A 15,182-nucleotide genomic window follows, 5' to 3' on the forward strand; every position below is an offset into this window, starting at 1 on the left:
ATTTCTTCTACAAACTCTTCTCGCACACCCTCCTCTAGAACCCCACAGCTGCTATTACTGATACTTTTCCTTTGACACGCTACATTTATTTCACATTTACTAAGACCAACATTGTATTGTCATATTTCTTTTCCATTATTTTCTTCACTGGTTCCTCTTCCTTAAAGGTAATAAAACAGAACCCATGCCTCTGATTAGTCCTTTTGTCCATAGGGAGCTTATGGATTATCATCATCATCATCATCATCATCATCATCATCATCATCATCACCACCACCACCACCACCATCACCACCACAATCACCATCATCATCATCTTTTGGCTATTTTTAATCATTTTATTCATTTACATTTCAAATAATATTCCCCTTCCTGGCTTTTCCTCACAAACCCCCATCTTATTCCGGCTCTCTCCCATTCCCCCTGTTTTTATGAGGGTGCTCTTTCACCCACTCACACTCCTATGCTGAGGTATCCAGCCTCCACAGGACCAAGGTCATCCCCATTCTCATGTGCCTGTGTTACACATACCACAAGGGCATAAAAGAAAACTGGATATAACTTTCCTTTTTTATACATTAGTTTAATTTATGCAAAAGTTATAACCATATATATTAATTTCTCTAAAATCTCTTTGTTGCATTTTATTGGATATTTTATGTATTTACATTTTAAGTGTCATCCCCTTTCCCACTTTCCCCCTCTCCCATCCCCCTCCTCCTGCTTCTTTGAGGAAGCTCCCCTTCCCACTCACTCACTCCCACCTAACCATCCATGCATTCCTTACACCAGGGCAAAGAGGCTTCACAGGAACAAGGGCTTCTCCTCCTATTGATGCTAGAAAATGCTGTCCTCTGCTATAAATGTGGCTGCAGCCATTATCCCTAACTTTCTTTTCAAAAGGTGAAGTTAGGAAGATTCAAAAAATGGAAGTAGAGGAATAACTCTCTTTGAAAAACGTAACACTACCTGGAGACACATGGAGGATTTTTAAACTGAAAACAGTACACATCTTGGAGAACACACTCATGGAAACATCTTAGACACACTTAAACATTCTGAGAACATTTGACAAGGTTAAATTTCAGATTTTGAGTTCATCAAAAATAATAGCAAATGGAAATCCTGATTCCTTGGACAAGAATATGGGTTACTGAAGTGTAAACCAACAGGGGAAGCACCAAAAACAAAAAGGCAGGGGAGGAAAAATGTGGAAAGTTCACTGGCAAGGAGCAAGTTTCACATTGGAGGAGACGTGGATGGGAATTGTGCCTGAAGATGTTTCTGACTATAAGCACAGAGAATGGCTTACATCATTTTCATATCATTTGAGGAAAACTATTCAGACTTTGAGCAAATGCAGCACTGGAGTTCATAGACTTTGCATCTACTATAAGCTCCTTGGTAAGTTTAGAGAATAACGAAACACTTTCTATAAGTTTATATCCTATGACGTCAAATATTTTGATTCTCCACTAAAAATGCTAATCCATCTTGCATAGGTAAAGGAAGCTTCTTATATAAAGCAGGTAATATGTATGCTGTAGCCATGCTGTTCATGACAGCAATGCACTATAAAAAATAAACCTCTATAAAAAACAACACTGTAAAAATGTGCTTATCAACAGGAAAAGAGTTGAACACGTTGTATTCTATGTATATAATATTATATCAAAATAAATGAAAATTGCAGCAATAGTCTATGAATTTTAATGACACTTTAGGGAAAGATATTCTTTTGAGTGGAGAGTAATAAAATCATATACTGGGCATTGAAACATAAGTCCCAATATCTAAATAGATAGTGTAAGTGATCAGTGCTAGCATCTAGTCAGTTTCTCTGGGTATAGGGATGTAGGATGCATGGAAAAGTAACTGTGTTACTTATATTTATTTATGTAATTAGAAACATATTCATGTTTATTCTCCAAGTGCCTTGGCTGTAGTTGTCTTCATAGCGGTTATGTATGGGCTGAATGTTTGACAGATACATGCTGTCATTGTTTTCCATTTATGATACCCATTTTGACCGGAGTCGATAGAATCTCAGAGTACCTGATTTCTGTTTCCTATGTGGCTTAGGATGCTGAACAAAATTTTCATTTATGTGGAGGGTATGTGTATTTCTTCTTTGGAGAACTGTCTGCCCAGTTAATTTACTGATGGAAAATTTTTATGAGAAATGAGAACATAGATTTTATGAATCCTTTATATTTTCTTTTTATCGTTGCCCTGTTAAGGGTATAACTGGAAATATTTTCCTCCATTCTGAAGAATACCTGATTACTCTGCTCTTTCTTTTTTTTCTGTAGAAGGTTTTGCGTGTAATTCAAAGTCATTTGTTAATTCTGGTTCTTGTTTCCTAAACTACTAGAATTCTTTTTAGAATGCCCTCATTTATGCCTACATCATGACCTATTTACCTTGCAGTTTCAAAGCTCTGTGATGTCTATCAAAATCTTGGATCCATATTGAATCAATTTTTGCATAGAGTGAGAAACAGGCAGCTGATTCTTACTTCTACACGTCGTTAACAAGTTTTCCTGTAAATACTTCTTGAAGGATTGACTCCAATGCATGTTTTTGACACCCTTTTAAGAACTCAGGTAATAGAAGCTGGAGAAAATCTCAGCATTAAAGTGATGGTTACATTTGCAGCTCACAGACTCTCTGACTTCAGTTCTAGGGAATCCAATAACTTCTCTGGCCTTCTTCAGTCCTGCATACAATGTTACACAAATATACTGCATGCTAAATACCCATAAACATAAGATATTTTTTAATTTCCCAGATAGATATAGGTCTGTGGTTTATTCTGAGGTTTTACCATGCAATATACAACTTTTCATATAATGAGCCTTTATGTTTTTGTTTGTGTGTCCTTTTTTTGTGGTCTTTCTTTCTATGGCTTTGCCAATGAACAACCACAGTTAGAAAGTACGGAATGCACTTTTCAGAAATATTAATTTATAAGGAGGTTTAAATTGCACATCACTTTAAGCAATGTGACGAAACTTTGGATTCTGAAACTGTGTTCCACCTAGGAAATGAACTGTTTCTTTGTTCAGAATACTCAAAGTGTTTGAGCTACTCATCTACTAGACACCCAGTGGTCATGCCAGGTTCCAGATTGACTAGTCCAGCATCGCAGTGCTTGTGTTTATGCAGCCTTTATGTAGCCCAAAGCAATGTCACAAATTTTTATGATTTACTGAATTGCATTTCATCATGTTGACACCACATCATCTGAGAAGATCCCAAGGGAAGTAGAGTAAATGACATATGTTCAGAGATGGAGTATAGTCACTGAAGAATCTTCACTGTATATTGCTGTAATGAGTCTATTCATTATTATAGTGTTAATTTTACACTTAATTTAGAAATCAAACTGCATCATTGGTGTGTATATATTTGAAACAAACAGTATTTACATGTTGTGATAATAACTACGGGTTCAAGTACCTACCTGGTATCTTGTATTCTCTACAGTTAGAAATGACTAGTATGGATTAATATTGCTCTAAAATGCAGGGCTCAGAGAACATGATTATGAATTGGAAATTTCTACTTCTTTGAAAAGGTCTTACTTTGAATTATTATATAGACGTTCTTTCTTAAGAAATTTCACATAACAATTATTATAGGTCCTCTGATTCTGGGAGTTAATAGAAATACCAATTGTATTGCTTTGTTAAATTAAATGGCTGTCAGATATTCAGATTGGTTTTGTGCTGACATTTCTGCCCATGCATTTTGTTGGAGTATCAGTAAAGTGCAAAGACAACTGAAGAACTCAGGAGACAGGTAGGACCAGTTTTATATCTAAATCTGTCACGTGTGTGCCCATGGATAAGCACGTTGCTTTTTCTTTTTTCTTTTTTCTTTTCTTTTTTTTCCGGAGCTGGGGACCGAACCCAGGGCCTTGCGCTTGCTAGGCAAGCGCTCTATTACTGAGCTAAATCCCCAACCCAGCACGTTGCTTTTTCTATACTGATTTTCTTATCTGTGTTAGCAATATAGAAACACATATATGATATGTTTGTGATAAGTAGTAATGAATTTGTGATATTCAATGTAATAATGAATGTAGGATGCCTAGCTCAGAGAAGGAGTTCAACATAATAATTAATAAAATATTTTGATATCATGCTTTAGAAAATATTTATATAATAATATTGTATGCTACAAAATTATGAACTTGATTGGGAAATTTCCTCTTTGGAAGACAAAATTCAAGGTACTTCTTACATTGTAAAATGAAGCTCTTCTCTGTGGACTGATATGTGCTTAAAAATCTATACAGCAAACTAAAAAGGATTATCTGAGGGCAGAAAAAATACTTTTATTTTTATCTGTCGAAGAGTTATACAACCCTGAGTGTATCTCCATGATCCTTTTCACTAACACTTTGCCTGTCCTGTCAAAGCACAGAAACAAGCAAATGTGGGAGCTCACAGTTGGGGACTCAGCTGTGACACTTCAATATCCATTTAATAAATGCTTTTTATGCTCTTTGCATGGTTTCCCTGTGAAATTTTGAAATGATATCTGTATATTTTCATTCTTCTTATTTGAAAAACATAAGAAATCAAAAAGATACACTAGACAATCCTAACTTCCCCTGTGCTAACAAAATTTGTTGGGCTGGAGAGATGGTTCAACAGTTAAGAGGAAATATTGCTCTTTCAGAGGACTGATCTTGTTCTTCAGTGTCAGCAACTCACTACTTCCTGCAACTCCAGCTCTAGAGTAACTAGTCCCTGACCTTCTGGGGCATGTGTGCACAAACACATCCACAAGTACACATCAATACACATGTGCATACACACACACACACACACACACACACACACACTCACACACACAATAAATAACAGTAAATCTTAAAGGATTGTTTAGTAGCTAGCTTACCTCTGCTCTGTTTGGGGCTAACATGTTGGCTAACTTGTTAACTTGCTATTCTGACATATTGTCATTCACAGTCATTCACAACCCCAGTCCCACCTACTTTTGATCTCTGAAGGGCCTGGGCATGCATGTAGTTAATGCATACATACTGTGGTAAAACACTCATACACATAAAAAGTCAATAAATAAATATAAAGAGAATTAAGAAGTATTTTGGGCCAGAGACTTTAGTGATATGATAGAGCCAGAAATGTTATTGAATGTTCAGGTACATTTAAAGCAATGTTTTAAACAGATTGACTTAAAGTTTTGCACATTTAAAATTAGAAAACACAGGACACTCAAGTAAATGCTAGATATATTACTAGAGGAAAATAACTGAGATTGTAGCATTCCAGCTCTGTAATTTGTCCGTGTATGAGAGAAGTGATAGGCCATCATTATTCTTATTCCTTATGTTTGTGTGGATATGTTTTTATGTAAAATGAAACATAGAAATAAAAAAGAACAAAATAGTTCTCAATATACATATTTTTATGAATGAGAAGTAGTCCTCTTAAATGCTAAAATAAAGCTAAATATTAGCATAATGCAGAGAGGATGACATATCACAGTAAGCTAATAAATATATCAATTGGATTTGAAGTCTCAGGCAAAAAGGTTATTCACATAGCTCAAGTTACATACTCTGTTGCACAAAATAATTCCCTGTGGGAAAATAATTGTGCTTCCCGGTTGCATTTTAGAAGCAAAAGGGAACACATTTTCAAGCTGCCATCCTCAAAATATAGGCTACATTCTGCATCTTTATGATCTTCTTTTGGCCAATGGATTAAGACTTGGGTAGAGCTGGTAGATGATACATATTATGAACATTGTATAATCAGCATTTCTAATTATTATTTCCAATTTTGCATCTATGTTTAAATAGACCAAGCCTGTTGGTAATTAGAATTAAGATATTCATTTGATTTAAGTCAAAATATCTTTGGGGGATTTCGGCTATAGGATTTTCTTTAGAAACATAACCTGTAGGATTCCTGATGAACCGAATAACTTCATGGGCTGACTTTATCTTGTATTTGTGTTATTCCGCACTTTGTCTCTGTTAAGCATCCTTCAGGCAATAATTTTTAAAATGTTTCAATATAGGTATTTTGGGTCAGATAATTTATGCGTTACATAGAGGATGCATTATTTATAATTTTTCTGGCATCTATTACATAAATATCAGTCACCTCTACCCTTGTTATAACAAAATGGCTGCTAGCCACTGCCAAATGTTTCCCAAGATGATAAATTGCCCCAACTTTTAAGCACTGTTCTCACTCCTAATTTCACTCACAATTTCACCTTTTTTTTCTTAAGAAATGTAGCCAACATCAGAAATTGTTAAATCATCTGTAATCAGAGAGTGGCAGGAGGGTTGGGGATTTAGCTCAGTGGTAGAGCACTTGCCTAGGAAGCACAGGCCCTGGGTTCGGTCCCCAGCTCTGAAAAAAAGAACCAGAGAGTGGCAGGAAATCTGACTATATACCTTGAATGCACGTGGTTTGAGGAATGCATCCAATTGGACTAATTGAGTGTGAGTTAAAAATATAAAGTTTGGGGGCTGGAGAGATGGCTCAGAAGTTAAGAGCACTGAATGCTCTTCCATAGGATTTGAGTTCAATTCCCAGCAACCACATGGTGACTCACAACCATCTATAGTGGGACTGATGCCCTCTTCTGGTGTGTCTGAAGATAGCTACAGTGTACGCATATACATTAAATAATAAATAAATCTTTAAAAAAATAAAAATATAAAGTTTCATCCTTAATGGCCATTATATTAAACTTGACTGTGAAACATATTGATAAATCTCTTTTCTGAAGATCTCTGAACATAAACAACTGAGAGCAGAACAGTTCTTGGTGACTGATCTCAGAATTTCGAGCGATTACACATCATCCTCACCCCAAGGAAAATGGAGTTAGTCTTGTTCTAAGAATGTGGACTAAAAAACCATATCTTGTAATCACTGGGAGATTAATCTTTCATCTTCTCTTTCATGACCTTTCTGCTTAGAGGAGAACTTGTAAGGCTTTAAATATTTAAAAGTTTTCTAGAAAAGGAAATAGAGACACAAATCACAACTATAAAACCCTTAGGCTGATTAAGTCTCAGCTGAGGAAGCATTTTATTTCCTCTCTGGAGTTCCAATATTTTTTCTATTAATTCTGTTTTTCTTAGGCTTTTACGCCTTGGGGTTTAGATTACATCAGTCCTGATTTACTAATCTTATGTCTCATTTTTTTTCTGATGGCTTTTTCTCCTATACCACCTTAGAAAGTCTTTGAAACCCATCCCTGGCACAGTCTCAAACTCTTGTGCTCTCTGACTACTATAGTAGAGGAGATAAATGTCATCACACTGACCAACAAAGTGACCAGGAACAAGCTTCAGGTTTGCCAGGAGACACTGTGAGTAGGGTGGTCTGTGTTTACAAACCTCATGGGAAAGCACAAGAACAAAGGCAGAAGGCTAAGTCAGGAAGAGAGAATAACTCCTGCACATGCCTATTGTCTACCAGCCACACATGACTGTAGCTAAGAAAGGAGCAAGACACGGATCTCAGGGGGAAAAATGAGTTTGGAGTTGAGAAGCAATCAGTGGATAATTTGACCCGAAGATAGATAGAGACTTCTGGGTAGCCATCATGAGGCAGCACTCCACCTGTGTGGTAGTTATAGTAGAGTTCTTGCCACAGCTACCATTAAACTGTAAAGTCAGTGTCTTGTGGATGCTCCCATACACTTCGCAAAATACAGGGTTCTAAGAATCCACCTCACTTGCCTTGTTCTTAAATGCCTTTTCTTTAAGAAGGAGCTAGAAGCACCTTCCAAGTAGCAGTCACTCATTCTTGTGTTTTAGTAAAATAGAGACTAGAGGTAAATACAGGATAACAGAAATGTTTTAATGAAATGGAGTTTATATATCATATAAGGACTTAAGAGGTTTCCAAAAATATTCAATGTCCAGGGTTCTTAAAATGCACTAGTGACTCTTCTCCAGAGAAACAGAAGCAATGCTACATATGTTACTGATGATATCTCTTCCAGACTTATATTTAAAGTACACGTACAGACATACATGTACATATATACACCATCAACTGGACAAATGGGAAAGATGGCGGTAAATTTCCAGTCCCCACTCAGGCCTGAAAAATGGACATGACAGTGACATAGGTCCAGTCTTAAGGTAGACCAACCATCTAGCCTAAAATGGTAGGGAGAGTGAATTTCTAATTGTTCCAGATGCTTAATATCATTCAAGCCTTTGAAGGATCAGATGGTGACAATCTATGGCTGAGAAGTGATCTGCTTCATGAATTCTGTTCAAACGTGAATCTCATGTAGATACCTCTTACCTAGAAATCAGAGGTAGCAATTAAACATCACAAAGCTGAGTGAGGTGGCATTCGACCATGGTCTCAGCATCAGTAAAGCAGGACAGGGGGATTACAATTCCATCCTTAGCTAAAGGAAGCTATTCAGGTCTACATGAAATGCTGTCTCCCAAAACTAAAACTAAATAAAATACCATAAGGGAAAACAAACAAACCAATAAACAAATATCTACTTGAAAAGAAATACAATGTCCAAACTGTAAGTGGGATCTAAACTACTACACTGGAGTGACTTTAGTATAGCTAAAGGTGGGTTTGGAAGAGAGCTTTAACAATTTATTATTATTTGCCTGATATTCAGAAAAGACTCTACCATTAAATGTCCCCTACTGACTGATTTGTAAATACGAGAATTCTGATGCTAGAAATACTAATGTTTCTCCTGATTTCGTTCCAAAGCCAGAGACGAAACCCACATACCCTGACATAATTCGTGTTCTCTCCGGAAGCCACCCGGGGATGGTAACAAAGCTATGAAGACTGCGAGCAGAAGCTGCTGCTTCGCTCTACTTCCTTCCCACTCATTCAATCCTTTCCGAGTGGGCTTGCAGCTGAGACTTATTGCAGACCGGTAGCCGCTGGCAGTGAGCGAGGAAGATGAGCCTACCAGAGTAAGATGAAAAATGAAAAGTATGATAAGATGTAATGAAGTGAGATAAAATCCTTGCTCGGTGCCCAAATAAACTGCCAGTGTTTGGGCTTTGCAGCATGCCGCGTGCACTTAGATTCTGGCATGGGAAACAGCTCCGTGCAGAGGAATATTGGTGTTGAAGCCATATCCAGAATAACATGAGCCTGAGTTAACGAACGGATGTTCTCACAAAAGAATTTCAATATATTTAAAATTGTTTAAAATCCAGGTTAAATCAAACATTTGAAGCAAGGTTTAAATCCATCTATATTTACTTAGGTTTTTAATAATAAATCCCGAGTCACCTCTACAATTAAGTTTGTTAACGTACTCATATTCATTAATTGCTGAATTCTCACAGAGAACTGAGTTATGGCCAGATATTGGCAGATAAAAAGAAAAGGAAAAACTTAAAATCAGAACCCCTGATTCCCTCTTAACTTTTGACTGCACGGGAGCTGAACTCGTTTTGACATCTCCCATTACCTGTGGAATATAAAATTTGGCCCTTCTGCCGCTGCATGGCAGTGATAAAGTGCAAACTAATGGTGTTCGCCCGACGTCCTAACCCTGATGTACCTGGCCTTTTCAAAACAGGGAGGCTAATGTCTAACGAGTCATGTAAAAGTCAGAGTGAGTGAACCTTAAACAAATGCAACATAGCATCTTTTGCGTTTCAGTTTTCCTTGAAATATCACCACTTTAAGCGCAGCACTGATGCCAAAAGGCAGTGACTGTACGTTTTGAAATGTGTATGAATGTAACCATAAAACAGTGAAATGAAAAGAGAGCTGAATCCTGGCCTGACTTGACAGCTTCGACTCTGGCTTTTTTGCTTTTCATATTTGGTGTTTTTTTTTTTTTGTTGTTGTTTTGTTTGCTTTTTTCTGTTTTTTTGTTTGTTTAAAATGTATATTTTCTTTAATCATAGAAGGCTCTAGTCTAGAAATGGGAGATTTATTTAACATTACTTACTGTAAGCTGGCAGTTTAATGCTTAATAGATGTCCAACCAGTGTACACAAGTATGCAAGGAGAATTTATATTTTTCTCATTTTTTTCCTCAGTGTATCCTTTCACCAAAACAACAAGTGACATGCAGATGGAGAATTCTCTCTCCCAGTAAGGGCTCCAGGAAATCAGAAAATACAGTCTAATATTTGTTCCTGACATTCAGTTTGTTTCAAATCGCTAAAATACCTCTTGGTAGAAAAGAAAAAGAAATTCTATTAATCTTAGTGTTCACATATCAGGGTAATATAAAGGCACAGTGGAAGAGCTTGGTATTGGTTTTGTGTTTATTTGTTGTTTGTACGTTTGGTATCAGGGTCTCACTAAGTATCACAAGATCACCTCAGACTTATTGTGTAGTCCAGGATAGCCCCAAATCAGCAGGAAATCCTTCTAGCTCTGCCTCTGGGATTGCAGATTTGGGCTGCCATACAGAATTAGTATTGCCTCTTCTGCATAGGAGAGGGGTGTTTCCAGATAGTCTAGTGCATAAGGATCATTTAGATTAGAAACTTTAGTAAGCTTGACCATGCTGTGAATTTTTTCTAAGGGAACCAGGGCAGAAGCTTTGGCAGACAGTGCTTCACAAGGCAGTCATGCTTGGAACGCTCTCCTGAACCCAGACCCTAGCATGCTGCCAAATCTCTTCTGTTAGTGTACCAACTACTGTTCAATAGTTTAAGTCTTGAATTTACAAATCTTACACAAGAGAGGAAACATCTCCCATAAGTCCCTTATGAATACCTACGCTTCCTTCATAGCATTGTAATTTATCTACATATTTTTAAACAATGCTTCATTCTGCATTTTTAGAACCATTTGTAAATTTAGTATCATACTCTTTGGCTTTCTATTTTTAAATCCACAAGCACATATTACAGATAGATTAATGTTACCTGTTCATGATGACTTTTCAATCCTGATGCTATTGAACATTTGAATTGTTTCCAGTATTTGAGAATTTTGAATAGCTGCTTTGTAAACATTCTAAAATCACAACAAAGAAGTTTCTGCTTGAAGGAAAGGTGGCTTCTGTTGTCCAACAGAACAGTTGTGGCATATTAGATAAGCACTCTGTAACCAACCTTTGTCCTCCACTCTCTCAAATAAGGATTTCTGTTTGCCATGGGAGTAAAACCTTCTGAAGCAAATAGAAGCAACACATTGTTACTATTCCCAGGTTATGATACAGAGCATACTGAACATTCTATCTCAATTTACAGTCCCTCCCAAGGAGCCTGGGAATCTTGTAGCTCTATTTCCTCATCAGTTAACTTTATCGAGCAGCATTTTGCTGAGCACTCAGGCTTCCTCTCTGTTCATTGGATATCTGGCATCCTCATGTGTGAAATGCTTGTTTTAAGTCACTCACCTGTTTCTATTGGGTTGTGTTTTTAAGGTGGCTTCTTCATAGGAGGTCTGGATAAAAGTTGTTCCTTAGCTGTACACATCACAAATAGCTTCTTCTTGCTTATGACTTGTCACTTCTTTTTAAAAAGCTCTTTTAGAAAAAGGCAGAATAAGGCAGAATTATAGCCATAATTTTAACATCACTGAATTTATGAATCTTTTTCTTTCTAGTCACTGCTCTTTGTGTTGTGTTTAAGAAATCCTTTACCACTAAGGACATTAATATATTCTTCCCCATTATCTTCTAAAAGCTTTATGGTTTTGCCTTTCACATTTAGGTTTTTAATCTACCTGGAATTGATTTTTTTTTTATATGGCATGAATGCTTTTGCTATTATGCCATAATTTTTTAAAAATCGAACATCCACAAGGTCACCATTATCATTTAGTTTATGCCCCCACAATTGAGAGGGTAGTAGCCAGCCACAAAGTCAGAGTGTTGCTGGGGAAAAAATAAAGGGTATTTTTTTTTCTTTTCCTTCTTTTTTTTATAAAGAAACTGTAATTAAGTTCCCACTGCATGCCAGGATGCTTTACTTTCCTAACCTCTAAAATGCTCATTTTATGTGTGAATCAACTATTAATAAAATCTTTAGGGGACTCAGCAAAGATTCCCAAGTAGTATACATGTGTGGGCAAGCATCTTTTTTTTTTTTTTGGTTCTTTTTTTTTCGGAGCTGGGGACCGAACCCAGGGCTTTGCGCTTCTTAGGCAAGCGCTCTACCACTGAGCTAAATCCCCAACCCCCATCTTTTTTTTTACTCTTGTTTGTTTTTAATTTTTACATTCTGAAAGCATTTGTCCTCTGTCACTCTAGGTTAGTGATTCTATGAACAAATCATTTTATTCCCTTTATTATGAAACTTGGATTTTCTTAAGATTGTTACCTTTTCCCAATTATTTTAGTGTTTATTCATATTTTGTTATTAATTATTTTATTTATCCACATCCTAAATGTTGCTCTCCTTCCTGGTCCCCCTCTCAGAGTCCTTCTACCCATCCCCTTTGCTTTGAGAGTGTGCTCCCTGGTTATCCCCCAGTCCTGGTGTATCATATCACTTGGTGTAGGATTAGATGTATCCTCTCCCACTGAGGCCAGACAAAGAGACCTCTGTTGCATATGTGCTGGGGGGCCTAGTACAATTCCTTCAAGATCTCTCCTTCCTCCTATCCCATCCAAATCAACATACCTTCTGTCTCTCCTTTGAAAGCAAACAAGTATCTAAAGAATAACACTGGAGGTAATGGAGGACTCCTGTGATTGTTGGAGACTGAAGAGTCAGAAGAAACCTTCCCCAACACCGAAACCAGTGGTGAATTTGGAAAATGTCCTGCACAAGATATTGAAGAGGAACAAGCCTTTAAAAGATCTAGAAATACTGGTTAGATGATTGAATTGTGCATTTTTCCTTCAGAGCAATAATTCAGGGACAACGATTGGAAAAAGAGGCAAGATTATTAAGGCTCTCTGTATAGGCTACAATGCCAGCATTTTAGTTATAGACAGCAGCGGCCCCAAGTGTATACTGAGTATCAGTGCTGATATTGAGATCATTGGAGAAATTCTGAAGACAATCCTCCCTACCTTGGAAGACGGTCTGCAGTTGCCATCACCCACTATAACCAGCCAGGTCTCGCTAGATTCTGATGCTGTGGAATGCTTAAATAACCAACATTACAAAGGAAGTTATAATGACTGGGAGTTAAGACTGTTGATTTCATCAAAGTCTGGCAGGAGGAATTATTGGTGTTAAAGACACTAAAACCAAAGAACTTATAGAAAAGATTCAGACAATAATCAAGGTTTTTTTTTTTTAGGAATGCTCCTTGCCCTCTTTCTACTGACAAAGTTGTTCTTATTGGAGGAAAACCTGACAGGGTTGTAGAATGCACCAAGATCATCCTTGACCTTATATCTGAGTCTCCCATCAAAGAATGTACAACCTTATGATCCCAACTTTTATGGTGAAACCTATGATTATCGTGACTTAACCATGATGTCTGATGACCCAAGGATGTCCTGTAGAATTCCCCATGCAGGGAAGAGGTAGTTTTGACAGAATACCTCCTGGTTGGTGGGGTTGTCCCATACCTCTTTCTAGAGGAGATGATGATGATGATGATGATGATGATGATGATGATGATGATGATGATATGACCCCTCGTCAAGGACCTCCTCCACCTCCTCCTGGTCTGGGGGGCCAAGTTGGCAGCAGAGCCCGAATCTTCCTCTACCTTCTCCACCACCACCCAGAGGGGGAGACCTAATGGCATGTGACAGAAGAGGAAGGCTCGGAGACAGCTACAAAGCCATGGTTGGGTTCAACGCTGATGAAACTTGGGACTCGGTAAGTGACACACGAAGCACATCAGAATGGCAAATGGCTTATGAACCACAGGGCAGTTCTGAATATGATTATTCTTATGTGGGGGGTGGGTCATGGGCTCATAGTGGCAGACCTATTATCACTACACAACTAACTATTCCCAAAGATTTGGCTGTATCTATTATTGGCAAAGGTGGTCAGCGGATTTAACAAATGTGCCATGAGTTTGGAGCATCAATCAAAATTGATGAACCTTTAGAAGGATCTGAAGATCGGATCATAACCATTATTGGCACCCAGGACCAGATACAGAACACTCAGTATTTGCTGCAGAACGGTGTGAAGCAGTGTGCAGATGTTGAAGGATTCTGATGCAAGTATTTTTTTTTCATTTTTATAGTGCAAAGACATATTCTAGAAAGTTTTTCTAAGACTAGTGAAGAATCATAGGAGTCCTGCATCTCTCTCTTTCTTTCTTCCTTTCTTTCTTTCTCTCTCTCTTTCTTTCTTTCTTTCTTTCTTTCTTTCTTTCTCTCTCTCTCTCTCTCTCTCTCTCTCTCTTTCTTTCTTAAATCTGCTTCTGTTTAAAAAGTCAACATTTCTCATCTTCATAGGTGTTCTGTATTTGAGCTGTAATGAAACCGTTGCTATTCACCAGATGTAATGCTTTAGTTCCTTACAAACTGTTTTGTGGTGAGGGCAGGCAAGTCTAACATTAAAATGTTGAAACAGCAGCAAAGTGAGTGGCTTTTATTTTCTGTTTATTGTTGGTGGTCTTAAAAACATTCCGCCAGTGTAATTATTGTGAACACTTGCTTTGTGGTCATTGTAATATTGGGGCAGGGAAGGGTTGGGACATGGAGGAAGGTAATAGTCCACATGTGCCTGGCATTTGTTCAGAGCAGTGTGCAGAATGTAATGCTCTTTTGTAAGAAACGTTTTATGATTTTTAAAATAAATTTAGTGAATCTATTCTTGGTATTTTCTTTTTTTAAGACAATTTTTTTTTCAAAAGGTGGTTGAACTTTCAAGCCCACCCCTGTACTAAACACTAAGATTGATTTTCAGCAGCTCCACTGATGGATATAACTATACCTCTTGGATATAGACACAATGTATTGGTAAATTCAGTTTGGGTGATTTCTTAAGGGTTGAAAGGAATTGGCTTGATAAATTTCCATCACAGATTCATGGTTATAATAAGCTTGGGATTTTGTTTGCTTTTGCAAATGTTTGCCACTACTTTTCAACAGTTTTCTGTTAGTCATGGAGAACTGCAGTGGGGAGCAATACTACAAGAGTTAAGCATCTGAAGTATATGCTAGAAGCCTGATGGCCAATGGGCTTTATTAACCAGAGTAACACTTGGTTTTATAAGTGGCTGATGCTGAATAAATCCTGCACATTTTCGTTAGATAATTTCTCACCTATAGACTTAAAACTG

The 15,182-nt window shown here is 37.4% G+C and overlaps 1 pseudogene; it reads left to right on the forward strand.

Annotated features, from left to right (window-relative positions):
- Positions 1 to 9,512: 9,512 nt before the first annotated feature.
- Positions 9,513 to 14,110, forward strand: Hnrnpk-ps6 (heterogeneous nuclear ribonucleoprotein K, pseudogene 6; annotated as a pseudogene).
- Positions 14,111 to 15,182: the final 1,072 nt, after the last annotated feature.

The sequence above is a fragment of the Rattus norvegicus genome, chromosome 5 (genome assembly GCF_036323735.1).
Source record: "Rattus norvegicus strain BN/NHsdMcwi chromosome 5, GRCr8, whole genome shotgun sequence".
Classification (NCBI taxonomy): domain Eukaryota; kingdom Metazoa; phylum Chordata; class Mammalia; order Rodentia; family Muridae; genus Rattus; species Rattus norvegicus.